This window comes from Triturus cristatus, chromosome 9 (assembly GCF_964204655.1).
Source record: "Triturus cristatus chromosome 9, aTriCri1.1, whole genome shotgun sequence".
NCBI classification, from domain to species: domain Eukaryota; kingdom Metazoa; phylum Chordata; class Amphibia; order Caudata; family Salamandridae; genus Triturus; species Triturus cristatus.
In genome coordinates this window covers 324,779,401-324,807,066 of record NC_140592.1, presented here as the reverse complement: position 1 = coordinate 324,807,066, position 27,666 = coordinate 324,779,401, and positions in this window count along the sequence as shown.

The window sequence follows — 27,666 nt, the reverse complement described above, 5'->3', positions numbered from 1 at the left end:
AACGCTGCTCTATCTACGACCTCCCGAAGGGCATCAAGCAGTGGATTGCTAACAAGAACAGAGCCCGGAGAGAGTGGCAAAGGAATCGCACCCCCGACCTGCTGAAGAAGTACAACGAGCTGACAAGACAGCTGAAGATGCAAATAAGCCAGCACAGAGGTGAAAAGTGGGAAGCAGCTACGGCTCACTTAAAGGACACGGACAACTCTCTCTGGAGAATGACCCGACGCTTGACTGGGAAGAAGGAACCAAACCCACCAATACAAGGAAAGACTCACTTGGCATGCAGCAACAGGGACAAGGCTGAGGTCTTCGCTGACACGCTGGAGGCATCCTTCAGGCCTAACCAGGCAAGCAAACTGGCAGCAGAAGTTGAGCAAGAGGTCGCTAAGCACCACCGGGAGCACCCACCAGAAACAGAAGCTGCAAACATTGAGGAATGCTCCACAGGCGAGTTATCGGCCCTGGTAAAGACACTAAAAAATGGCAAGGCACCAGGAAAGGACAGAATAGTCAACCAAGCCATCAAGATGCTCCCAGATGCCGCAGTGGATCACCTTGCTGAGATATTCAACGCGTGTATGCAGCACCAGTATTTCCCTAATGCCTGGAAAGAAGCAAGAGTCATCGTATTCCCCAAGGCTGGGAAACCACTACGAGACCCGGCAAATTACCGCCCTATAAGTCTGCTATCTGGCCTATCAAAGCTCTTCGAAAAAGTTATCCTTGCCCGTCTGGTGGACTTTGCGACAAGCTTAAACCTCCTCGCCAAAGAACAGTTTGGGTTCCGGAAAGACCACTCAACCAATTACCAACTCCTCAGAGTTGTGGACATCATCAGCCATGGTTTCAACATCAACAAGTCTACTGGAGTAGTCTTTCTGGATGTAGCCTAAGCATTCGACCGAGTATGGCATGAGGGACTGCTTTACAAACTTATCAAACTCAAGTTTCCAAGCTACCTGATTAAACTGCTGTCTAGCTACTTGTCAAAACGGACTTTCCACGTGGCGGTACGAGACGAATGCTCAACGTCACACCCAATCCTTGCTGGAGTGCCCCAGGGATCAATCCTAGGACCATTCCTCTTTAATATATTCACAAAGGACATCCCCACGGACCTAAAGAAGACTGATCTGGCTCTTTACGCCGATGATGCTGCCGTCATCTCCCAATCCTTCAGCGAAAAGGAAGTGGCTAAGAACCTTGAGGCATCACTCAGCAGACTCTCCGAATGGTACAGCGACTGGCAGATCACCCTGAACACAAGCAAAACCACAGCAACGTTATTCACCAGGAAGCTGAACAGAAAACACCCAGCGATCCTCCTCAATGGGGATGAGATCAAATGGGAAAACAGCAGCTCCTGCCTGGGGGTGACTCTGGACTCTAAACTCACATGGAGACACAACATAGAGAAGACCTGCCAGAAAGCAGCAACAAAACTGTCTGCACTATACCCACTCCTGAAGACCAAGTCGATGCCCCTGCAGAGCAAGGTGCAAGTAACCACCGCAATAATTCGACCAACCATGACATACTGTCGCAGGGATTCTGCGTATGCACAGAACTATGCGCAGGAAACCAGGACCTCAGAGAATTGTGGTGTACCAGAAACTCCCCTCAGAACCAAGAACCCCATATCCGACTAGCTTAGTGTCCCATTCGTTAGCCTAGATCTAGCTAGGCGGTCCCAATGTATAGACAACCCAGAACATGCGACTTAGATATTTCTCAGGAGTGGTGTGCATCCGAAATACCGGTTTGTACTTATTTAACAGTCCACAACAGAATAATACAGACACGGTAAAGTTTAAAGAGTTTATTTTATAAACCTTGCGTCCTAAGAGGCAGTAATTTGGCTAACACTAGCAGACAAATGGTTAAGATCAAAACCATCAGCATTGTTACAATACCATACAGAATAAAAGGAGCAATCATAATAATAATGACAGTGGTATGCAGCCACACTCCTTTCTCTAGCAACTAATAAATTATTATTAGACTAATAGAAGGTCTCTTTGGCTATCAGGGGGGACCCCATACTGTATAGATCAGCTTAGTGGAATCACATCAAAGGATCAGCTAGCTCTCTCATGCATCAGCTCTTCTGTTCGAATGAATTCTAAAACATTCTGTACTGTAATATTAAAGGCACTTGTCCTTCATATGTTGGCAGCTGCATGTATGATATGTCTAAAAAGTGGTACGATCAATCTGAACACAACACTCTGCACCGTCTAGTGTCCTAGACTTGTTCTTTACATGCTGTACAGACGAAGGTCGCAGCACACTGTTAAGAATGTTAAACAATAAACTGTTATCCTGTAAGGCAAAGTCGAGTAAGCATTTCTAAGATGAATAACATATAACAACAGTGTCGCGTGCAAAGCAGCAGAAACGGCAAGCTGGCTTTCTAACAGTTGTCTCGGTTATGCTAACTTAGTGTTGTAAATAGGGAGTGGCTAAACCTTACTACACCCCCCTTGATCGAATCATTAACCACTAGGGGCGCACTTATCAAGAACGCAGAGTTCAAGTGACATAGAACAGAACCAAGAGCATGAACTATAAGTCCATATAAGGTAAGTGTAAAGTTCGAGAAAAAAAAGAAGAAAAAATCGTGTAAAAAAATAGAAACGATGTCCCAGAGAAAAAAACCATCAAAAAATTTTTGATAAAAAAATAAATAAATAACATCAATGGATGCATCCTGTCGTGACTATGTTAAACAGTCAATCCATCAAGGTATATGCACCATAAGTTGCAACAGCTTCCAAGAGGAAATCATTGGAGCGTTCCGCAAAAGTATCTGCCATCCAATTTAGTAGCGGAAAGGAACACACGTGTTCCTCAATTATCGGAGCATCCAGCACCATAACAGGACAACTGTCAGCATCCTCGAGATAACTTCGTTCAAGGAATTCAATAGCGGCCTCTCCGATATCCCAGTTACCAAGGACTCCTTGTGTAACACCCAAAGCCATGAACCCAATTCCAGAACAAGCAAACTCATGATCCAGTAACGGACACATCAGTTCATCAAACTCCGGGTCAGGTGACACCAAGTTTTACAGACACAAGTCCAGAGCCCATTGGAAGGGACAATCTAGGCAATGAAAGACGGGCTGCACACAGGTAAAATAAGCAAACCGGAATGACAATCCATACTTGACGCTTAAGGTCGCCAGCGGTAAAGTGCCATAGTAATCAAGCATCTGGCTACGAAGATGTAGCAGGCGGAGCATTCTGTCTTGTAACCCCAGGCGTGCAGCCATAACGAAAAGCGCAGATCAACAAGAGGATTCCGGCCCCAAGAGCTAGTAGCAAGGGACACCCTCCGAAGATGCTCGAAAAAATTAGAATGTAAAAACGCGGGGATCACACCAAAAATAGTTTGGAAAGATGTCACGAGGCCTGAGCCGACAATTTTAAAAAAATGAACAAGGCCAGTCGTAGACGAAGCATTAAAGATAGTCTGTATCAACGTCCCAAAATGTATTGGGAGGTCAGTTTTTAAAAGAGCTTGTACTTCAGTGCGTGTGTTTGCTATGTGAAGAAGAAATGTTTCACGGGACGAAGTCAAAGAAACTTCGTTTTGAGACAAAAGAGCTCTTATTCTACTCATCCTGTTGAACTCTGCGTTCAAGGTTGGAATCGCCGGCCAGATGGATATATCGAGCCTGCCATGCGGGGGTGGGAAAAGGACGTTATTACAGCAAACCACCCTTTGTGAAACGGTGACTATGTAAGGAATACCCACTAGCATCCCACAGCAAGCTTCATTATTTAAAAGCAAATAACTACCGTTGGCAAGCAGCTTAAAAGAAGACGTTATAACTGGCATCGGAATACCTTTTAGGACACAGGCTAAATTAGGAGCGTGTATATTGCAAGCGCCATGTAATTGTATATGTCTACAAACCACAGAATGATCAGGAGCAGAAGTACATTCTTCACCTTTCAAGTAAACTTCCTTGCCATCCCTCACGCATCTATATGTGAAAGGAAGTGACCAAACTTCGTGCAGAAAGGCATTACCAAGCTGTTCATATCTGCCTATGGCATAATGCTTCATGCACGAACTGAACTTAAACCTTGAGAAAGGCAATGTGATCAATCCGTGTACGAGCCACACAGCCGAATTCAACTCAGCAATAGAAAAAGGTAATGGTTCTAGTTTTTCAATGTGCAGTAATGCGTAAGTTGCGTCTTTCATGGACATGAACTGCTGTTTATCGGTCAAATTAAAAGGAAGGAATAATGAAGACGTATTCATGTAATCCCAAGGGACTTTCCCTGCTTTTAACGTTTGCAAGGTCCATGCAAACTGCATAATTGAACGCAACTGATTTTGACCATGATATAACACAGACACTTCATCCTGCACAATGTCTACGACAGATGAAACAATATTATCTAATGTATAAATTCTAGAAGACAAGGTGTTAATACTATTATCTATAACAGCCAATACTTTCTCCATATTGGCCTGGTCAATAGCACGTAGCCTGGAAGCTGCTTTAATTTGCGATAATTTCCAAACTTCATTGTAAATAGCATAAACCCATCTCTTGGACCTGCCACTCGCAGGACCCTTAACAAAATCATTCAAATCTATTTTGTCATTTAATCGTGATAAATGAAGCTTAACTGAAGCTAATGTGGAATGTTGCAACCATGACTGGCATAACTTACCTACCGAGTAGGTAGTTACCGTGTGTGACGATGGAAAACGAGGGTCTACTCTAATTTGTGTATAACCTGGTGTCAAATTCAGAAACCGACGTTGACAGGAATCTGAACCCGTCTGCCACACCAACCATCCTTCAGGATCTATATGCGAAATATTGAAGGTGGTGTTGGAGACGAGGGACTGCAACATAGTAAGGGATAGATCTGTGTGATTCGCCCAATTAGGATAAGCACCCAGATCCGGGATAGTGGGGGAATTAAATTTTTTAGATATAGCCAATCCAAAACAGGTGGTCTGAAAAATAGTTGAATTAAAAAATAACATATGATTTGGGATAAGACAGGCACGATGCAAAGCTTCTGTTCCTTGTACCTGCCACGGTTTAGTTCCCCAAACCGATTTAAGATCGATAGTAGCTTTCCAGAGGTCATAACCTCCAATAGCCAATTCATCCATAAAGGATTTGGAATATAATAATTTGGTGTGTGTCAGTCTAACCTTAGAAGAAGAGTTAGGGTCAGACACACTAAAATCCGAAAAGTATGTGAATTTTTTCACTAGAGTGGCAGAACTGCCACTCATAGGGACAGGACAATGTTCCCACTGAGTGAAATTAACAAAATTCCGAAAGGTATTTGCTCTGTGTAGGAAATGTGTCCCATAATGTTGATAACAAAATTGTTCATCGTAATTTGCAGTATTTAAATACAAATCTTCAGCATCAAATGCAGCATAATATTTTAAATCAGAAAACAGTGCTTCTATCGCTTGCACATCCCAATCATCCGATCGGATGTTCTGTTTAACGACATCACCCATAGAAACACGAAAAACAGTGGGCACATTAATCACTTTGGTGGGACCATGAATTTGAAAGTTCACAGCATCCCAAGCAATTCCATCACGTACAGGCCAGGCGGTGATGTTCACAAAAGTCTGGTCCCTTTTCATGATGTGTGATGAGGAATGGGGGGCTAAAGTTCCATCAATTAATCGAATTGTAGATCGTTCATTCAGGTAGTGTCCATTGATCAATTTAAAAAACACTACCACAAAGCCAATGGTCATGAACAAAAAAATACTTATTAGCACCAGCCAGATGTAAGTCCAAGGTGCAACCAAAAAATGTCTCTTGAACCAGGCAAAAAAATTTGAAATTTTGGAAGGGGCAGTGGAAGTCAATGATTCAGTTTCAAAGGAAGAATGTGACTGGGAAATTGTTGTTGAATTTAATAGAGGCAAAGGTACTTCTGTTGGATAAGCATACTCAGGATCATCAGGAATAGAAGGACCAGTAACTGCAAGCATCTCAATGGAAACTTCAGGCAAGATGTTAGAGGGTGGCACCACAACAGAGTTTCTCAGCATTGAAGGGCAAGAAACTGAAGGTGTCATACTATGAAGAATCGGCCACCCGCTGTAACTTGACATTGTCAATCGAGATGTACCTGTTATCCTTGCGACCAGGAAGTGGAGGTAAAACAACTGTACGTGTACCCAAGACTCCAAGCACCGGGACCGGTGCACGATAAGAGGGGCCGAACTCCTTCTTGTTCTCCACCTTCTCACGGACCAGGTCAACAACTCGAGGTAGCCAGCCGACTACCGGAATCTGGAGCGCAGCTTCGGATGTAGAGGGTATGTGTCCTTTCGCAAGAGTGTCTCTGGCTTCTTGTAGATTCTGCAATACAGCACAGTGGTCATCTAGGTCAAAAGGGGCGGCTGCTGCCGCCATGTCTAGACCATCAAGGTCCGGGACAAACATTCTTACTCCAAAGAGCATCATGTACGGGGTCCTCCCACCCAGAGACCTTCTAGGGAGATTATTAAGTGCACGTTGTACGTCATACAAGTGGGAGAGCCAGTTCCGGCCTGTACCTAATACGCTCGCTGTCAAAGATTGCTTTAGGTCACGGTTCATCCGCTCCACAACACTGTTGCCCTCAGGCCGGTATGGAGACGAAAATTTTACTTGGACCCCCAAATCTCTCATGGCCTCCTTGTACGCCCGTGAGACGAACGCAGGACCCTGATCAGAATGAAGGGTACCACATGCAAAACTCCCTACAAAGACACGCAAATCCTTGATGACAGTTCTGGCATCAGCACTCCTTTGTGGCCATACCCACAGGAAACGTGTGCACGAATCAACTGCAACCAAGATGTATTTGTACGCAGTATCAGAGGTAAAAGGACCGCAGTGATCTAAATAAACGCACGCGAGTGGTTGATTAGATATATGCAACTGTATTTGTGGGGGACGCGCTGCAGTAGAAGGCTTAATCTGCTGCCAAATTTCACAAGTAAGAACAAATGCCCGCGCTTGTTTGTACAAACTGTACCACCAGTAACGTTGTTGCAACAGAGATACAGTAGCCGACACTCCGGCATGCGCAGACGCAACACCCTCATGAGCAGCTGATATCAAAGAGTATCTACGGTCCGCGTTGGGAATCACCCTGTCACCAACGTCGTTAATCCTCACTAACGGGACGTTGTCAGGACTTAAGCGATAATGGTATCGAGAAGGGAAACCTTTCGGAAAAGTCGTCCCTGTCTCGGAAGCAGCAATAGCTGCCAAGATGTCATCATCGATCTTACTTTTGGATCTTGTAACTACTGCTACTAGATATATTGCCACTGCTGTTTTTGCTGCCTCGTCAGCCAAACTGTTACCGACAGAATGGACACCAACTCGTTGGTGACCAAGAGTGTGAATTACATTCACGAGTGGTAGCAGTTCTTTAAGTGCTGCCACTCGAACCCAAAGCGTTTTATGCTTTATTGTGCTACCTTTGGAATCATGAAAATCATTCTGAATCCAAAAATGTAGATTGTCATTGTAAGATTGAACACGATAGAACGAATCACACACCACTAGAGTGGGGATTCGAAGATCAGCGTACTCCAGCGCAAGCACCAGAGCACAAACTTCAGCCAACTGCGCGGTACAATCACCCAATGTCTGTGTATGCACAGCTTCAGATTGGAACTCTCCATTCACGAAGGTACCCACAACAATTGCGCAGGCAGCTGAATAGGCGTGCTTCGATCCAGTAGCGGGTTGCGCAGACCCATCAGTGTAAATGACACAACGGTACTCCTCAAGTGGGCGCAATGTCGAAGGAGTCGGATGAACGAATTCATAATCCAAGAACTCCTGCGACTGCAACGCCGCGTCAAAGATATATGTGACGTCTTGCGAAGCCAAGGAAGTTGCCCATTGTATCCACCTTGGATGCAAAGCCTTAGAATTTAGTACACTAGCTTTAGTGACTGCCTCGAGGGCAGGGTACGGTGTTACCACCAGCATGTGCTTTCCCTGTGAAAGTGCTCGTTCTTTAAGGATCGCCATCTGAACTGCTGTCAGTACTTTTTCGACAGCGGAAAAGCGCAGCTCAGCTGATGTGTACAGATGAGATTTGTAAGCAATGGGAACGGTGTCGCCCTCATTGAACGTTAAGTACGTGAAACCCACCGCGCCTGGTACAATTCTAATGACCAGGTTAGTATGGTTATCACGAGTTTGTAAGTATTTAGAAGCAAGAAGATCAGACTACAAAGTTTGTAATGCAGCTGTATGCTCTGGCAGCCAGCATGATTTGGTAAAAGTAGGTTGTACCAAGGCATAAAGCGTCTTGATACGCTGGGCATAATCAGGAATGTAGGTACGACCGAAATTCAGAAAACCCAGCAATGATTGCAATTTTTTCAGCGTTGTAGGAGTACAAAGGCGTGCGCACTTCTCAAGGAAGTGCGGAGCCAAGCCGCGACCCTCACTAATGAGTTCGTACCCCAAGAACAACACTGTGAACTCGGCAATGTGGCACTTCGCAAAATTGAATTTGTATCCAAAGTCAGCAAATGTAGTAATTATGCCATACACGCGAGCAAGGTGTGGGAGCAACTCGTCGTCCGTTAGATAAATATCATCTACATACGAGTATGCATCCGGATCCATATACTCTAGGAGCGAGACCACTCGAGCAGCAAAGACCCCAGGGCTGTTCTTATAGCCCATAGGTAGTCTTTTAAACTTTCTTTGTTTACCGCCCGAGGTAAATGCCGTCCACTCACTACTCTGAGGGGACAGGTTATGGCTGTAAAAGCCATTGGAAATGTCAAGTGTGGTTTTAAACCGTTTTCTCACAAGACTATCGACGAGAGCCGAACTGTGAGTATTCTGTACCGCGCACGTCCCGCAGTGCGAGTTTAAGTGCCGGTAATCCAAAACTAGGCGGTACGACCCGTCAGGCTTCGTCACAGTGAATAAAGGGTTATTCATAGGTGACACACAAGTTTCAATTACTCCCTGATATTCCAATTGTTCAAGGATAGTCACCACGTGAGCTCTAGCCTCGCGACGCATGGGATATTGGGGTTGAGGCTGGGGATCGGACTGCAACGGAATCGTATGGTCGGGAGAAAGTTTATCCCAGCCCACTTGATTGCGATACAACGCAGGCGCTTTCACCTGTGCCCACTCCCCGGCCAACCTGTTAGAATGTTCCATCGGCACTGTGTGCCCAAAGGAGGGGAGGATTACCACCTCCCCTCTAGGAGCATCTAAAATGAAAGCCGGAGGCCAATCCTCCTCCGCTAACAAAATGTCATAAGTGGAGGACAAATTATCCCAAAAAACTACTCTAATTCTTCGATGTATGTCACCCTCTATTTTAAGGATTATATCAAACATTTGTTCAGGGGTTTTTCGCGAGTATCAGCAGTTTCAACACTCACATATGTATCAGTTGCTGTCACCTCCAGATACGGACGCAGTGCTTGCCGCACTACTGTAACTTCCGCCGCGCTGTCTAACACCGTTAGAGCCCATGTCCGGTTCTGAAGCAGTGTCCGTACCATCTGAGGCATATCTCGCTGTAAGTGCAGCAACTTTCTTTTTTTGAAACGGAGGTCTTTGTCGTGCAGACTCATCCTGCTTGCCTTTTATGTCAGTCTGGCGGGGCTGCTCACGACCTTGCGCACCCCTTCCTCTCCCACAGTCTCCGCCACCGGATTATGAAGCCGATGTTTCCTGTGAAGAACGAGGAGAGCGTTCAGAAACCTGAAATCTATCAGGTGACTTTATACTTGAACGATCGCGCAAATCATATTTGCGTTCAGTAGACGACTGAACTGGCGAGGCAGAACGCGACCTACGCTTCTGTTGCTGCTTTCCCTGTTTTTTGGCTCGCCAACTTTCCTTTGGAAACTTGGGCTTCTCGTCTTTCGTAGACGAACTCACCTTAGTCTGCTGTACTACATCAGGAATTTTAACGGTGAGTTTCACGCCTAGGGCGCTACGTTCCACCATTCTGTAGGCTTTTGCAATAATTTTTGCAAATTCCCTGGGCCTGTCAGCAGGAGCCACAAGTTCCAGCATATTACCTACTTGGAACTGCAGAGCATCTCCTTTTAGGTTCCCCATCACCATGGAAGAAACCACATCGAAGCTGTCGACAAGCCTCATTCCCAATTCAATGGCCGCCTCTGCACCATGATTTTCCTGAACTTTCTTGATGACAGAGGGTAGTACAGACATAGACGGAGTGCCATAGCACTTCGAATAGGTCGCAGCAAAGACCGTGCCCCAATTGTTACAATCGACAATATCAGGTACCAGATCAATCGGCAAAGTAATGGTGAGTATCCTGTGTTTATCCACAGGATAAGTGTTTGGAAACATGGCTTCCAGTTATCAAACTTTTCAGCAAGCCAGTAAGGAAATTCATCCTTATTTTGGGGGCGCTTGCCTACAACCGCATTTACCATCACGGGACTAATGACCACAGCTCGGTGGTCAGTCGTGTGACCCGCAACTACAGGTGCCCCCACCTGAACGTTGCGAGACATGTACTGCACTAAAGCCCTATGGACCGTAATCAGGGCAGTGTGCAGTACTCGTAAGTCTGCCACCCCAACCGTCAAGTAGTTTGGATGGGGTGTAAAACCGGCTAGCACCGGCCAATCAGCCCCTGCAATTGACAAAGGGCCAAGTCTCGGCGGTGCTACCGTATGGGGAAGGGCGCCATTAAACCAAATAGTATGCTGCCAGGCAGAAATAGGTATTTCTAGTGTCCTATACGGAGCATAAGCTGCAGGTACTTGTGTGGCAGTATATTCGTGGAACGTATCATCTTCATCCACCTCTGGAAAAGTCACCCAAGAGTAAAACAACTCATAAGGGTGTGCTGCGTCAGCAGCTACCACAAAGACCACAGCCAGCCCGTCATCAGGCACCCCATACGTCCGCAAATGCTGACGTAGAGGAGTCCGACTATGTGCGGCTATATTGACCGCCATTAGGACACACTAAAGAATAACGACAAGTTCTACAGTAGCACTTGGGTTCAGTAAAAACGAATCTTTTTAATTGTCAAGCTTGAACGAACCTTTAGTCGAAACTCAGGTAGATTAAGCCGTCACTCCCGTTATCCGGAAACCAGAGCCAGGGCGTCGTGGACTAATAAAAGTACCACTAAGGCGTATCAGAACTTAACTACGTTGGGCGCCTTGTTGCAGGGATTCTGCGTATGCACAGAACTATGCGCAGGAAACCAGGACCTCAGAGAATTGTGGTGTACCAGAAACTCCCCTCAGAACCAAGAACCCCATATCCGACTAGCTTAGTGTCCCATTCGTTAGCCTAGATCTAGCTAGGCGGTCCCAATGTATAGACAACCCAGAACACGCAACTTAGATATTTCTCAGGAGTGGTGTGCATCCGAAATACCGGTTTGTACTTATTTAACAGTCCACAACAGAATAATACAGACACGGTAAAGTTTAAAGAGTTTATTTTATAAACCTCGCGTCCTAAGATGCAGTAATTTGGCTAACACTAGCAGACAAATGGTTAAGATCAAAACCATCAGCATTGTTACAATACCATACAGAATAAAAGGAGCAATCATAATAATAATGACAGTGGTATGCAGCCAGACTCCTTTCTCTAGCAACTAATAAATTATTATTAGACTAATAGAAGGTCTCTTAGGCTATCAGGGGGGACCCCATACCGTATAGATCAGCTTAGTGGAATCACATCAAAGGATCAGCTAGCTCTCTCATGCATCAGCTCTTCTGTTCGAATGAATTCTAAAACATTCTGTACTGTAATATTAAAGGCACTTGTCCTTCAGATGTTGGCAGCTGCATGTATGATATGTCTAAAAAGTGGTACGATCAATCTGAACACAACACTCTGCACCGTCTAGTGCCCTAGACTTGTTCTTTACATGCTGTACAGACGAAGGTCGCAGCACACTGTTAAGAATGTTAAACAATAAACTGTTATCCTGTAAGGCAAAGTCGAGTAAGCATTTCTAAAATGAATAACATATAACAACAGTGTCGCGTGCAAAGCAGCAGAAACGGCAAGCTGGCTTTCTAACAGTTGTCTCGGTTATGCTAACTTAGTGTTGTAAATAGGGAGTGGCTAAACCTTACTACAATACGCTTCACCAGTTTGGAGTGGCTGCCGCCTGCAGCATCGGAAAGACCTGCAGATACTACAGAGCAGGGCCTTACGGATTGCAGCAGGTTCTCCAAACTTCACAAGAACAGCAGACCTCCACAGAGACCTAGGCGTTGAGATGTTGGACGACCATCTCCGCAAACTCAACAGGACATTCTACAAAGGATTGGATCAAAAAGATAACCCACTGATCAGGAAACTTGCAGACATTTCTACAAACCCATTTGACCGCTACCCGAGGCCCATCGAAGCGCTAACTTTGTGAAACTGAAACAGCAACACAGCATCCAAAAACTAATCACTGCCTGAGGGCAAATCGCCCCGGCAGGTACCCAAAACTCATCACTGTCAGAAGGCAACCGCCGCGGCAGCCATCAAAAGCTCATCACCACCAGAAGACATTTGGCAGACGAATACAAGACTCTGCGATAAAACTTGCTGACACTTCCGCAAACCAAATTGACCGCAACCCGCGGCCTTTCACAGCTCTGACCTTGTGATCCAACAAAGCGTCACACATCAATAAGACAACCGAAACAGCGACTAAAAAACTCAAAATGAATGTGGAGTAATGAGGCTATCACCTCGGTATCCAAAAACTCACCACTGTCAGATGGAATCTGACAGGCGAAAACAAGACACACGGCGGAGCGTTCGGTCGATACCACTGTGCTGCGGGACCGGACTGGACGAAGTTTCGATCGGCGGGCTCGCCGAAGACTAGGTCAGTTTTTGAAGGTTGAGACTTTGGCATTTCATTAGGCAGCCAGTGTTCAGGCAGCCACTTGTCACGTTGTACGTCATACAAGTGGGAGAGCCAGTTCCGGCCTGTACCTAATACGCTCGCTGTCAAAGATTGCTTTAGGTCACGGTTCATCCGCTCCACAACACTGTTGCCCTCAGGCCGGTATGGAGACGAAAATTTTACTTGGACCCCCAAATCTCTCATGGCCTCCTTGTACGCCCGTGAGACGAACGCAGGACCCTGATCAGAATGAAGGGTACCACATTCAAAACTCCCTACAAAGACACGCAAATCCTTGATGACAGTTCTGGCATCAGCACTCCTTTGTGGCCATACCCACAGGAAACGTGTGCACGAATCAACTGCAACCAAGATGTATTTGTACGCAGTATCAGAGGTAAAAGGACCGCAGTGATCTAAATAAACGCACGCGAGTGGTTGATTAGATATATGCAACTGTATTTGTGGTGGACGCGCTGCAGTAGAAGGCTTAATCTGCTGCCAAATTTCACAAGTAAGAACAAATGCCCGTGCTTGTTTGTACAAACTGTACCACCAGTAACGTTGTTGCAACAGAGATACAGTAGCCGACACTCCGGCATGCGCAGACGCAACACCCTCATGAGCAGCTGATATCAAAGAGTATCTACGGTCCGCGTTGGGAATCACCCTGTCACCAACGTCGTTAATCCTCACTAACGGGACGTTATCAGGACTTAAGCGATAATGGTATCGAGAAGGGAAACCTTTCGGAAAAGTCGTCCCTGTCTCGGAAGCAGCAATAGCTGCCAAGATGTCATCATCGATCTTACTTTTGGATCTTGTAACTACTGCTACTAGATATATTGCCACTGCTGTTTTTGCTGCCTCGTCAGCCAAACTGTTACCGACAGCATGGACACCAACTCGTTGGTGACCAAGAGTGTGAATTACATTCACGAGTGGTAGCAGTTCTTTAAGTGCTGCCACTCGAACCCAAAGCGTTTTATGCTTTATTGTGCTACCTTTGGAATCATGAAAATCATTCTGAATCCAAAAATGTAGATTGTCATTGTAAGATTGAACACGATAGAACGAATCACACACCACTAGAGTGGGGATTCGAAGATCAGCGTACTCCAGCGCAAGCACCAGAGCACAAACTTCAGCCAACTGCGCGGTACAATCACCCAATGTCTGTGTATGCACAGCTTCAGATTGGAACTCTCCATTCACAAAGGTACCCACAACAATTGCGCAGGCAGCTGAATAGGCGTGCTTCGATCCAGTAGCGGGTTGCGCAGACCCATCAGTGTAAATGACACAACGGTACTCCTCAAGTGGGCGCAATGTCGAAGGAGTCGGATGAACGAATTCATAATCCAAGAACTCCTGCAACTGCAACGCCGCGTCAAAGATATATGTGACGTCTTGCGAAGCCAAGGAAGTTGCCCATTGTATCCACCTTGGATGCAAAGCCTTAGAATTTAGTACACTAGCTTTAGTGACTGCCTCGAGGGCAGGGTACGGTGTTACCACCAGCATGTGCTTTCCCTGTGAAAGTGCTCGTTCTTTAAGGATCGCCATCTGAACTGCTGTCAGTACTTTTTCGACAGCGGAAAAGCGCAGCTCAGCTGATGTGTACAGATGAGATTTGTAAGCAATGGGAACGGTGTCGCCCTCATTGAACGTTAAGTACGTGAAACCCACCGCGCCTGGTACAATTCTAATGACCAGGTTAGTATGGTTATCACGAGTTTGTAAGTATTTAGAAGCAAGAAGATCAGACTGCAAAGTTTGTAATGCAGCTGTATGCTCTGGCAGCCAGCATGATTTGGTAAAAGTAGGTTGTACCAAGGCATAAAGCGTCTTGATACGCTGGGCATAATCAGGAATGTAGGTACGACCGAAATTCAGAAAACCCAGCAATGATTGCAATTTTTTCAGCGTTGTAGGAGTACAAAGGCGTGCGCACTTCTCAAGGAAGTGCGGAGCCAAGCCGCGACCCTCACTAATGAGTTCGTACCCCAAGAACAACACTGTGAACTCGGCAATGTGGCACTTCGCAAAATTGAATTTGTATCCAAAGTCAGCAAATGTAGTAATTACGCCATACACGCGAGCAAGGTGTGGGAGCAACTCGTCGTCCGTTAGATAAATATCATCTACATACGAGTATGCATCCGAGTCCATATACTCTAGGAGCGAGACCACTCGAGCAGCAAAGACCCCAGGGCTGTTCTTATAGCCCATAGGTAGTCTTTTAAACTTTCTTTGTTTACCGCCCGAGGTAAATGCCGTCCACTCACTACTCTGAGGGGACAGGTTATGGCTGTAAAAGCCATTGGAAATGTCAAGTGTGGTTTTAAACCGTTTTCTCACAAGACTATCGACGAGAGCCGAACTGTGAGTATTCTGTACCGCGCACGTCCCGCAGTGCGAGTTTAAGTGCCGGTAATCCAAAACTAGGCGGTACGACCCGTCAGGCTTCGTCACAGTGAATAAAGGGTTATTCATAGGTGACACACAAGTTTCAATTACTCCCTGATATTCCAATTGTTCAAGGATAGTCACCACGTGAGCTCTAGCCTCGCGACGCATGGGATATTGGGGTTGAGGCTGGGGATCGGACTGCAACGGAATTGTATGGTCGGGAGAAAGTTTATCCCAGCCCACTTGATTGCGATACAACGCAGGCGCTTGCACCTGTGCCCACTCCCCGGCCAACCTGTTAGAATGTTCCATCGGCACTGTGTGCCCAAAGGAGGGGAGGATTACCACCTCCCCTCTAGGAGCATCTAAAATGAAAGCCGGAGGCCAATCCTCCTCCGCTAACAAAATGTCATAAGTGGAGGACAAATTATCCCAAAAAACTACTCTAATTCTTCGATGTATGTCACCCTCTATTTTAAGGATTATATCAAACATTTGTTCAGGGGTTTTTCGCGAGTATCAGCAGTTTCAACACTCACATATGTATCAGTTGCTGTCACCTCCAGATACGGACGCAGTGCTTGCCGCACTACTGTAACTTCCGCCGCGCTGTCTAACACCGTTAGAGCCCATGTCCGGTTCTGAAGCAGTGTCCGTACCATCTGAGGCATATCTCGCTGTAAGTGCAGCAACTTTCTTTTTTTGAAACGGAGGTCTTTGTCGTGCAGACTCGTCCTGCTTGCCTTTTATGTCAGTCTGGCGGGGCTGCTCACGACCTTGCGCACCCCTTCCTCTCCCACGGTCTCCGCCACCGGATTGTGAAGCCGATGTTTCCTGTGAAGAACGAGGAGAGCGTTCAGAAACCTGAAATCTATCAGGTGACTTTATACTTGAACGATCGCGCAAATCATATTTGCGTTCAGTAGACGACTGAACTGGCGAGGCAGAACGCGACCTACGCTTCTGTTGCTGCTTTCCCTGTTTTTTGGCTCGCCAACTTTCCTTTGGAAACTTGGGCTTCTCGTCTTTCGTAGACGAACTCACCTTAGTCTGCTGTACTACATCAGGAATTTTAACGGTGAGTTTCACGCCTAGGGCGCTACGTTCCACCATTCTGTAGGCTTTTGCAATAATTTTTGCAAATTCCCTGGGCCTGTCAGCAGGAGCCACAAGTTCCAGCATATTACCGACTTGGAACTGCAGAGCATCTCCTTTTAGGTTCCCCATCACCATGGAAGAAACCACATCGAAGCTGTCGACAAGCCTCATTCCCAATTCAATGGCCGCCTCTGCACCATGATTTTCCTGAACTTTCTTGATGACAGAGGGTAGTACAGACATAGACGGAGTGCCATAGCACTTCGAATAGGTCGCAGCAAAGACCGTGCCCCAATTGTTACAATCGACAATATCAGGTACCAGATCCTTCTGCAAAGTAATGGTGAGTATCCTGTGTTTATCCACAGGATAAGTGTTTGGAAACATGGCTTCCAGTTGATCAAACTTTTCAGCAAGCCAGTAAGGAAATTCATCCTTATTTTGGGGACGCTTGCCTACAACCGCATTTACCATCACGGGACTAATGACCACAGCTCGGTGGTCAGTTGTGTGACCCGCAACTACAGGTGCCCCCACCTGAACGTTGCGAGACATGTACTGCACTAAAGCCCTATGGACCGTAATCAGGGCAGTGTGCAGTACTCGTAAGTCTGCCACCCCAACCGTCAAGTAGTTTGGATGGGGTGTAAAACCGGCTAGCACCGGCCAATCAGCCCCTGCAATTGACAAAGGGCCAAGTCTCGGCGGTGCTACCGTATGGGGAAGGGCGCCATTAAACCAAATAGTATGCTGCCAGGCAGAAATAGGTATTTCTAGTGTCCTATACGGAGCATAAGCTGCAGGTACTTGTGTGGCAGTATATTCGTGGAACGTATCATCTTCATCCACCTCTGGAAAAGTCACCCAAGAGTAAAACAACTCATAAGGGTGTGCTGCGTCAGCAGCTACCACAAAGACCACAGCCAGCCCGTCATCAGGCACCCCATACGTCCGCAAATGCTGACGTAGAGGAGTCCGACTATGTGCGGCTATATTGACCGCCATTAGGACACACTAAAGAATAACGACAAGTTCTACAGTAGCACTTGGGTTCAGTAAAAACGAATCTTTTTAATTGTCAAGCTTGAACGAACCTTTAGTCGAAACTCAGGTAGATTAAGCCGTCACTCCCGTTATCCGGAAACCAGAGCCAGGGCGTCGTGGACTAATAAAAGTACCACTAAGGCGTATCAGAACTTAACTACGTTGGGCGCCTTGTTGCAGGGATTCTGCGTATGCACAGAACTATGCGCAGGAAACCAGGACCTCAGAGAATTGTGGTGTACCAGAAACTCCCCTCAGAACCAAGAACCCCATATCCGACTAGCTTAGTGTCCCATTCGTTAGCCTAGATCTAGCTAGGCGGTCCCAATGTATAGACAACCCAGAACACGCAACTTAGATATTTCTCAGGAGTGGTGTGCATCCGAAATACCGGTTTGTACTTATTTAACAGTCCACAACAGAATAATACAGACACTGTAAAGTTTAAAGAGTTTATTTTATAAACCTCGCGTCCTAAGATGCAGTAATTTGGCTAACACTAGCAGACAAATGGTTAAGATCAAAACCATCAGCATTGTTACAATACCATACAGAATAAAAGGAGCAATCATAATAATAATGACAGTGGTATGCAGCCAGACTCCTTTCTCTAGCAACTAATAAATTATTATTAGACTAATAGAAGGTCTCTTAGGCTATCAGGGGGGACCCCATACCGTATAGATCAGCTTAGTGGAATCACATCAAAGGATCAGCTAGCTCTCTCATGCATCAGCTCTTCTGTTCGAATGAATTCTAAAACATTCTGTACTGTAATATTAAAGGCACTTGTCCTTCAGATGTTGGCAGCTGCATGTATGATATGTCTAAAAAGTGGTACGATCAATCTGAACACAACACTCTGCACCGTCTAGTGCCCTAGACTTGTTCTTTACATGCTGTACAGACGAAGGTCGCAGCACACTGTTAAGAATGTTAAACAATAAACTGTTATCCTGTAAGGCAAAGTCGAGTAAGCATTTCTAAAATGAATAACATATAACAACAGTGTCGCGTGCAAAGCAGCAGAAACGGCAAGCTGGCTTTCTAACAGTTGTCTCGGTTATGCTAACTTAGTGTTGTAAATAGGGAGTGGCTAAACCTTACTACAATACGCTTCACCAGTTTGGAGTGGCTGCCGCCTGCAGCATCGGAAAGACCTGCATATACTACAGAGCAGGGCCTTACGGATTGCAGCAGGTTCTCCAAACTTCACAAGAACAGCAGACCTCCACAGAGACCTAGGCGTTGAGATGTTGGACGACCATCTCCGCAAACTCAACAGGACATTCTACAAAGGATTGGATCAAAAAGATAACCCACTGATCAGGAAACTTGCAGACATTTCTACAAACCCATTTGACCGCTACCCGAGGCCCATCGAAGCGCTAACTTTGTGAAACTGAAACAGCAACACAGCATCCAAAAACTAATCACTGCCTGAGGGCAAATCGCCCCGGCAGGTACCCAAAACTCATCACTGTCAGAAGGCAACCGCCGCGGCAGCCATCAAAAGCTCATCACCACCAGAAGACATTTGGCAGACGAATACAAGACTCTGCGATAAAACTTGCTGACACTTCCGCAAACCAAATTGACCGCAACCCGCGGCCTTTCACAGCTCTGACCTTGTGATCCAACAAAGCGTCACACATCAATAAGACAACCGAAACAGCGACTAAAAAACTCAAAATGAATGTGGAGTAATGAGGCTATCACCTCGGTATCCAAAAACTCACCACTGTCAGATGGAATCTGACAGGCGAAAACAAGACACACGGCGGAGCGTTCGGTCGATACCACTGTGCTGCGGGACCGGACTGGACGAAGTTTCGATCGGCGGGCTCGCCGAAGACTAGGTCAGTTTTTGAAGGTTGAGACTTTGGCATTTCATTAGGCAGCCAGTGTTCAGGCAGCCACTTGTCACGTTGTACGTCATACAAGTGGGAGAGCCAGTTCCGGCCTGTACCTAATACGCTCGCTGTCAAAGATTGCTTTAGGTCACGGTTCATCCGCTCCACAACACTGTTGCCCTCAGGCCGGTATGGAGACGAAAATTTTACTTGGACCCCCAAATCTCTCATGGCCTCCTTGTACGCCCGTGAGACGAACGCAGGACCCTGATCAGAATGAAGGGTACCACATTCAAAACTCCCTACAAAGACACGCAAATCCTTGATGACAGTTCTGGCATCAGCACTCCTTTGTGGCCATACCCACAGGAAACGTGTGCACGAATCAACTGCAACCAAGATGTATTTGTACGCAGTATCAGAGGTAAAAGGACCGCAGTGATCTAAATAAACGCACGCGAGTGGTTGATTAGATATATGCAACTGTATTTGTGGTGGACGCGCTGCAGTAGAAGGCTTAATCTGCTGCCAAATTTCACAAGTAAGAACAAATGCCCGTGCTTGTTTGTACAAACTGTACCACCAGTAACGTTGTTGCAACAGAGATACAGTAGCCGACACTCCGGCATGCGCAGACGCAACACCCTCATGAGCAGCTGATATCAAAGAGTATCTACGGTCCGCGTTGGGAATCACCCTGTCACCAACGTCGTTAATCCTCACTAACGGGACGTTATCAGGACTTAAGCGATAATGGTATCGAGAAGGGAAACCTTTCGGAAAAGTCGTCCCTGTCTCGGAAGCAGCAATAGCTGCCAAGATGTCATCATCGATCTTACTTTTGGATCTTGTAACTACTGCTACTAGATATATTGCCACTGCTGTTTTTGCTGCCTCGTCAGCCAAACTGTTACCGACAGCATGGACACCAACTCGTTGGTGACCAAGAGTGTGAATTACATTCACGAGTGGTAGCAGTTCTTTAAGTGCTGCCACTCGAACCCAAAGCGTTTTATGCTTTATTGTGCTACCTTTGGAATCATGAAAATCATTCTGAATCCAAAAATGTAGATTGTCATTGTAAGATTGAACACGATAGAACGAATCACACACCACTAGAGTGGGGATTCGAAGATCAGCGTACTCCAGCGCAAGCACCAGAGCACAAACTTCAGCCAACTGCGCGGTACAATCACCCAATGTCTGTGTATGCACAGCTTCAGATTGGAACTCTCCATTCACAAAGGTACCCACAACAATTGCGCAGGCAGCTGAATAGGCGTGCTTCGATCCAGTAGCGGGTTGCGCAGACCCATCAGTGTAAATGACACAACGGTACTCCTCAAGTGGGCGCAATGTCGAAGGAGTCGGATGAACGAATTCATAATCCAAGAACTCCTGCAACTGCAACGCCGCGTCAAAGATATATGTGACGTCTTGCGAAGCCAAGGAAGTTGCCCATTGTATCCACCTTGGATGCAAAGCCTTAGAATTTAGTACACTAGCTTTAGTGACTGCCTCGAGGGCAGGGTACGGTGTTACCACCAGCATGTGCTTTCCCTGTGAAAGTGCTCGTTCTTTAAGGATCGCCATCTGAACTGCTGTCAGTACTTTTTCGACAGCGGAAAAGCGCAGCTCAGCTGATGTGTACAGATGAGATTTGTAAGCAATGGGAACGGTGTCGCCCTCATTGAACGTTAAGTACGTGAAACCCACCGCGCCTGGTACAATTCTAATGACCAGGTTAGTATGGTTATCACGAGTTTGTAAGTATTTAGAAGCAAGAAGATCAGACTGCAAAGTTTGTAATGCAGCTGTATGCTCTGGCAGCCAGCATGATTTGGTAAAAGTAGGTTGTACCAAGGCATAAAGCGTCTTGATACGCTGGGCATAATCAGGAATGTAGGTACGACCGAAATTCAGAAAACCCAGCAATGATTGCAATTTTTTCAGCGTTGTAGGAGTACAAAGGCGTGCGCACTTCTCAAGGAAGTGCGGAGCCAAGCCGCGACCCTCACTAATGAGTTCGTACCCCAAGAACAACACTGTGAACTCGGCAATGTGGCACTTCGCAAAATTGAATTTGTATCCAAAGTCAGCAAATGTAGTAATTACGCCATACACGCGAGCAAGGTGTGGGAGCAACTCGTCGTCCGTTAGATAAATATCATCTACATACGAGTATGCATCCGGGTCCATATACTCTAGGAGCGAGACCACTCGAGCAGCAAAGACCCCAGGGCTGTTCTTATAGCCCATAGGTAGTCTTTTAAACTTTCTTTGTTTACCGCCCGAGGTAAATGCCGTCCACTCACTACTCTGAGGGGACAGGTTATGGCTGTAAAAGCCATTGGAAATGTCAAGTGTGGTTTTAAACCGTTTTCTCACAAGACTATCGACGAGAGCCGAACTGTGAGTATTCTGTACCGCGCACGTCCCGCAGTGCGAGTTTAAGTGCCGGTAATCCAAAACTAGGCGGTACGACCCGTCAGGCTTCGTCACAGTGAATAAAGGGTTATTCATAGGTGACACACAAGTTTCAATTACTCCCTGATATTCCAATTGTTCAAGGATAGTCACCACGTGAGCTCTAGCCTCGCGACGCATGGGATATTGGGGTTGAGGCTGGGGATCGGACTGCAACGGAATTGTATGGTCGGGAGAAAGTTTATCCCAGCCCACTTGATTGCGATACAACGCAGGCGCTTGCACCTGTGCCCACTCCCCGGCCAACCTGTTAGAATGTTCCATCGGCACTGTGTGCCCAAAGGAGGGGAGGATTACCACCTCCCCTCTAGGAGCATCTAAAATGAAAGCCGGAGGCCAATCCTCCTCCGCTAACAAAATGTCATAAGTGGAGGACAAATTATCCCAAAAAACTACTCTAATTCTTCGATGTATGTCACCCTCTATTTTAAGGATTATATCAAACATTTGTTCAGGGGTTTTTCGCGAGTATCAGCAGTTTCAACACTCACATATGTATCAGTTGCTGTCACCTCCAGATACGGACGCAGTGCTTGCCGCACTACTGTAACTTCCGCCGCGCTGTCTAACACCGTTAGAGCCCATGTCCGGTTCTGAAGCAGTGTCCGTACCATCTGAGGCATATCTCGCTGTAAGTGCAGCAACTTTCTTTTTTTGAAACGGAGGTCTTTGTCGTGCAGACTCGTCCTGCTTGCCTTTTATGTCAGTCTGGCGGGGCTGCTCACGACCTTGCGCACCCCTTCCTCTCCCACGGTCTCCGCCACCGGATTGTGAAGCCGATGTTTCCTGTGAAGAACGAGGAGAGCGTTCAGAAACCTGAAATCTATCAGGTGACTTTATACTTGAACGATCGCGCAAATCATATTTGCGTTCAGTAGACGACTGAACTGGCGAGGCAGAACGCGACCTACGCTTCTGTTGCTGCTTTCCCTGTTTTTTGGCTCGCCAACTTTCCTTTGGAAACTTGGGCTTCTCGTCTTTCGTAGACGAACTCACCTTAGTCTGCTGTACTACATCAGGAATTTTAACGGTGAGTTTCACGCCTAGGGCGCTACGTTCCACCATTCTGTAGGCTTTTGCAATAATTTTTGCAAATTCCCTGGGCCTGTCAGCAGGAGCCACAAGTTCCAGCATATTACCGACTTGGAACTGCAGAGCATCTCCTTTTAGGTTCCCCATCACCATGGAAGAAACCACATCGAAGCTGTCGACAAGCCTCATTCCCAATTCAATGGCCGCCTCTGCACCATGATTTTCCTGAACTTTCTTGATGACAGAGGGTAGTACAGACATAGACGGAGTGCCATAGCACTTCGAATAGGTCGCAGCAAAGACCGTGCCCCAATTGTTACAATCGACAATATCAGGTACCAGATCCTTCTGCAAAGTAATGGTGAGTATCCTGTGTTTATCCACAGGATAAGTGTTTGGAAACATGGCTTCCAGTTGATCAAACTTTTCAGCAAGCCAGTAAGGAAATTCATCCTTATTTTGGGGACGCTTGCCTACAACCGCATTTACCATCACGGGACTAATGACCACAGCTCGGTGGTCAGTCGTGTGACCCGCAACTACAGGTGCCCCCACCTGAACGTTGCGAGACATGTACTGCACTAAAGCCCTATGGACCGTAATCAGGGCAGTGTGCAGTACTCGTAAGTCTGCCACCCCAACCGTCAAGTAGTTTGGATGGGGTGTAAAACCGGCTAGCACCGGCCAATCAGCCCCTGCAATTGACAAAGGGCCAAGTCTCGGCGGTGCTACCGTATGGGGAAGGGCGCCATTAAACCAAATAGTATGCTGCCAGGCAGAAATAGGTATTTCTAGTGTCCTATACGGAGCATAAGCTGCAGGTACTTGTGTGGCAGTATATTCGTGGAACGTATCATCTTCATCCACCTCTGGAAAAGTCACCCAAGAGTAAAACAACTCATAAGGGTGTGCTGCGTCAGCAGCTACCACAAAGACCACAGCCAGCCCGTCATCAGGCACCCCATACGTCCGCAAATGCTGACGTAGAGGAGTCCGACTATGTGCGGCTATATTGACCGTCATTAGGACACACTAAAGAATAACGACAAGTTCTACAGTAGCACTTGGGTTCAGTAAAAACGAATCTTTTTAATTGTCAAGCTTGAACGAACCTTTAGTCGAAACTCAGGTAGATTAAGCCGTCACTCCCGTTATCCGGAAACCAGAGCCAGGGCGTCGTGGACTAATAAAAGTACCACTAAGGCGTATCAGAACTTAACTACGTTGGGCGCCATGTTGCAGGGATTCTGCGTATGCACAGAACTATGCGCAGGAAACCAGGACCTCAGAGAATTGTGGTGTACCAGAAACTCCCCTCAGAACCAAGAACCCCATATCCGACTAGCTTAGTGTCCCATTCGTTAGCCTAGATCTAGCTAGGCGGTCCCAATGTATAGACAACCCAGAACACGCGACTTAGATATTTCTCAGGAGTGGTGTGCATCCGAAATACCGGTTTGTACTTATTTAACAGTCCACAACAGAATAATACAGACACGGTAAAGTTTAAAGAGTTTATTTTATAAACCTCGCGTCCTAAGATGCAGTAATTTGGCTAACACTAGCAGACAAATGGTTAAGATCAAAACCATCAGCATTGTTACAATACCATACAGAATAAAAGGAGCAATCATAATAATAATGACAGTGGTATGCAGCCAGACTCCTTTCTCTAGCAACTAATAAATTATTATTAGACTAATAGAAGGTCTCTTAGGCTATCAGGGGGGACCCCATACCGTATAGATCAGCTTAGTGGAATCACATCAAAGGATCAGCTAGCTCTCTCATGCATCAGCTCTTCTGTTCGAATGAATTCTAAAACATTCTGTACTGTAATATTAAAGGCACTTGTCCTTCAGATGTTGGCAGCTGCATGTATGATATGTCTAAAAAGTGGTACGATCAATCTGAACACAACACTCTGCACCGTCTAGTGCCCTAGACTTGTTCTTTACATGCTGTACAGACGAAGGTCGCAGCACACTGTTAAGAATGTTAAACAATAAACTGTTATCCTGTAAGGCAAAGTCGAGTAAGCATTTCTAAAATGAATAACATATAACAACAGTGTCGCGTGCAAAGCAGCAGAAACGGCAAGCTGGCTTTCTAACAGTTGTCTCGGTTATGCTAACTTAGTGTTGTAAATAGGGAGTGGCTAAACCTTACTACAATACGCTTCACCAGTTTGGAGTGGCTGCCGCCTGCAGCATCGGAAAGACCTGCAGATACTACAGAGCAGGGCCTTACGGATTGCAGCAGGTTCTCCAAACTTCACAAGAACAGCAGACCTCCACAGAGACCTAGGCGTTGAGATGTTGGACGACCATCTCCGCAAACTCAACAAGACATTCTACAAAGGATTGGATCAAAAAGATAACCCACTGATCAGGAAACTTGCAGACATTTCTACAAACCCATTTGACCGCTACCCGAGGCCCATCGAAGCGCTAACTTTGTGAAACTGAAACAGCAACACAGCATCCAAAAACGAATCACTGCCTGAGGGCAAATCGCCCCGGCAGGTACCCAAAACTCATCACTGTCAGAAGGCAACCGCCGCGGCAGCCATCAAAAGCTCATCACCACCAGAAGACATTTGGCAGACGAATACAAGACTCTGCGATAAAACTTGCTGACACTTCCGCAAACCAAATTGACCGCAACCCGCGGCCTTTCACAGCTCTGACCTTGTGATCCAACAAAGCGTCACACATCAATAAGACAACCGAAACAGCGACTAAAAAACTCAAAATGAATGTGGAGTAATGAGGCTATCACCTCGGTATCCAAAAACTCACCACTGTCAGATGGAATCTGACAGGCGAAAACAAGACACACGGCGGAGCGTTCGGTCGATACCACTGTGCTGCGGGACCGGACTGGACGAAGTTTCGATCGGCGGGCTCGCCGAAGACTAGGTCAGTTTTTGAAGGTTGAGACTTTGGCATTTCATTAGGCAGCCAGTGTTCAGGCAGCCACTTGTCACGTTGTACGTCATACAAGTGGGAGAGCCAGTTCCGGCCTGTACCTAATACGCTCGCTGTCAAAGATTGCTTTAGGTCACGGTTCATCCGCTCCACAACACTGTTGCCCTCAGGCCGGTATGGAGACGAAAATTTTACTTGGACCCCCAAATCTCTCATGGCCTCCTTGTACGCCCGTGAGACGAACGCAGGACCCTGATCAGAATGAAGGGTACCACATTCAAAACTCCCTACAAAGACACGCAAATCCTTGATGACAGTTCTGGCATCAGCACTCCTTTGTGGCCATACCCACAGGAAACGTGTGCACGAATCAACTGCAACCAAGATGTATTTGTACGCAGTATCAGAGGTAAAAGGACCGCAGTGATCTAAATAAACGCACGCGAGTGGTTGATTAGATATATGCAACTGTATTTGTGGTGGACGCGCTGCAGTAGAAGGCTTAATCTGCTGCCAAATTTCACAAGTAAGAACAAATGCCCGTGCTTGTTTGTACAAACTGTACCACCAGTAACGTTGTTGCAACAGAGATACAGTAGCCGACACTCCGGCATGCGCAGACGCAACACCCTCATGAGCAGCTGATATCAAAGAGTATCTACGGTCCGCGTTGGGAATCACCCTGTCACCAACGTCGTTAATCCTCACTAACGGGACGTTATCAGGACTTAAGCGATAATGGTATCGAGAAGGGAAACCTTTCGGAAAAGTCGTCCCTGTCTCGGAAGCAGCAATAGCTGCCAAGATGTCATCATCGATCTTACTTTTGGATCTTGTAACTACTGCTACTAGATATATTGCCACTGCTGTTTTTGCTGCCTCGTCAGCCAAACTGTTACCGACAGCATGGACACCAACTCGTTGGTGACCAAGAGTGTGAATTACATTCACGAGTGGTAGCAGTTCTTTAAGTGCTGCCACTCGAACCCAAAGCGTTTTATGCTTTATTGTGCTACCTTTGGAATCATGAAAATCATTCTGAATCCAAAAATGTAGATTGTCATTGTAAGATTGAACACGATAGAACGAATCACACACCACTAGAGTGGGGATTCGAAGATCAGCGTACTCCAGCGCAAGCACCAGAGCACAAACTTCAGCCAACTGCGCGGTACAATCACCCAATGTCTGTGTATGCACAGCTTCAGATTGGAACTCTCCATTCACAAAGGTACCCACAACAATTGCGCAGGCAGCTGAATAGGCGTGCTTCGATCCAGTAGCGGGTTGCGCAGACCCATCAGTGTAAATGACACAACGGTACTCCTCAAGTGGGCGCAATGTCGAAGGAGTCGGATGAACGAATTCATAATCCAAGAACTCCTGCAACTGCAACGCCGCGTCAAAGATATATGTGACGTCTTGCGAAGCCAAGGAAGTTGCCCATTGTATCCACCTTGGATGCAAAGCCTTAGAATTTAGTACACTAGCTTTAGTGACTGCCTCGAGGGCAGGGTACGGTGTTACCACCAGCATGTGCTTTCCCTGTGAAAGTGCTCGTTCTTTAAGGATCGCCATCTGAACTGCTGTCAGTACTTTTTCGACAGCGGAAAAGCGCAGCTCAGCTGATGTGTACAGATGAGATTTGTAAGCAATGGGAACGGTGTCGCCCTCATTGAACGTTAAGTACGTGAAACCCACCGCGCCTGGTACAATTCTAATGACCAGGTTAGTATGGTTATCACGAGTTTGTAAGTATTTAGAAGCAAGAAGATCAGACTGCAAAGTTTGTAATGCAGCTGTATGCTCTGGCAGCCAGCATGATTTGGTAAAAGTAGGTTGTACCAAGGCATAAAGCGTCTTGATACGCTGGGCATAATCAGGAATGTAGG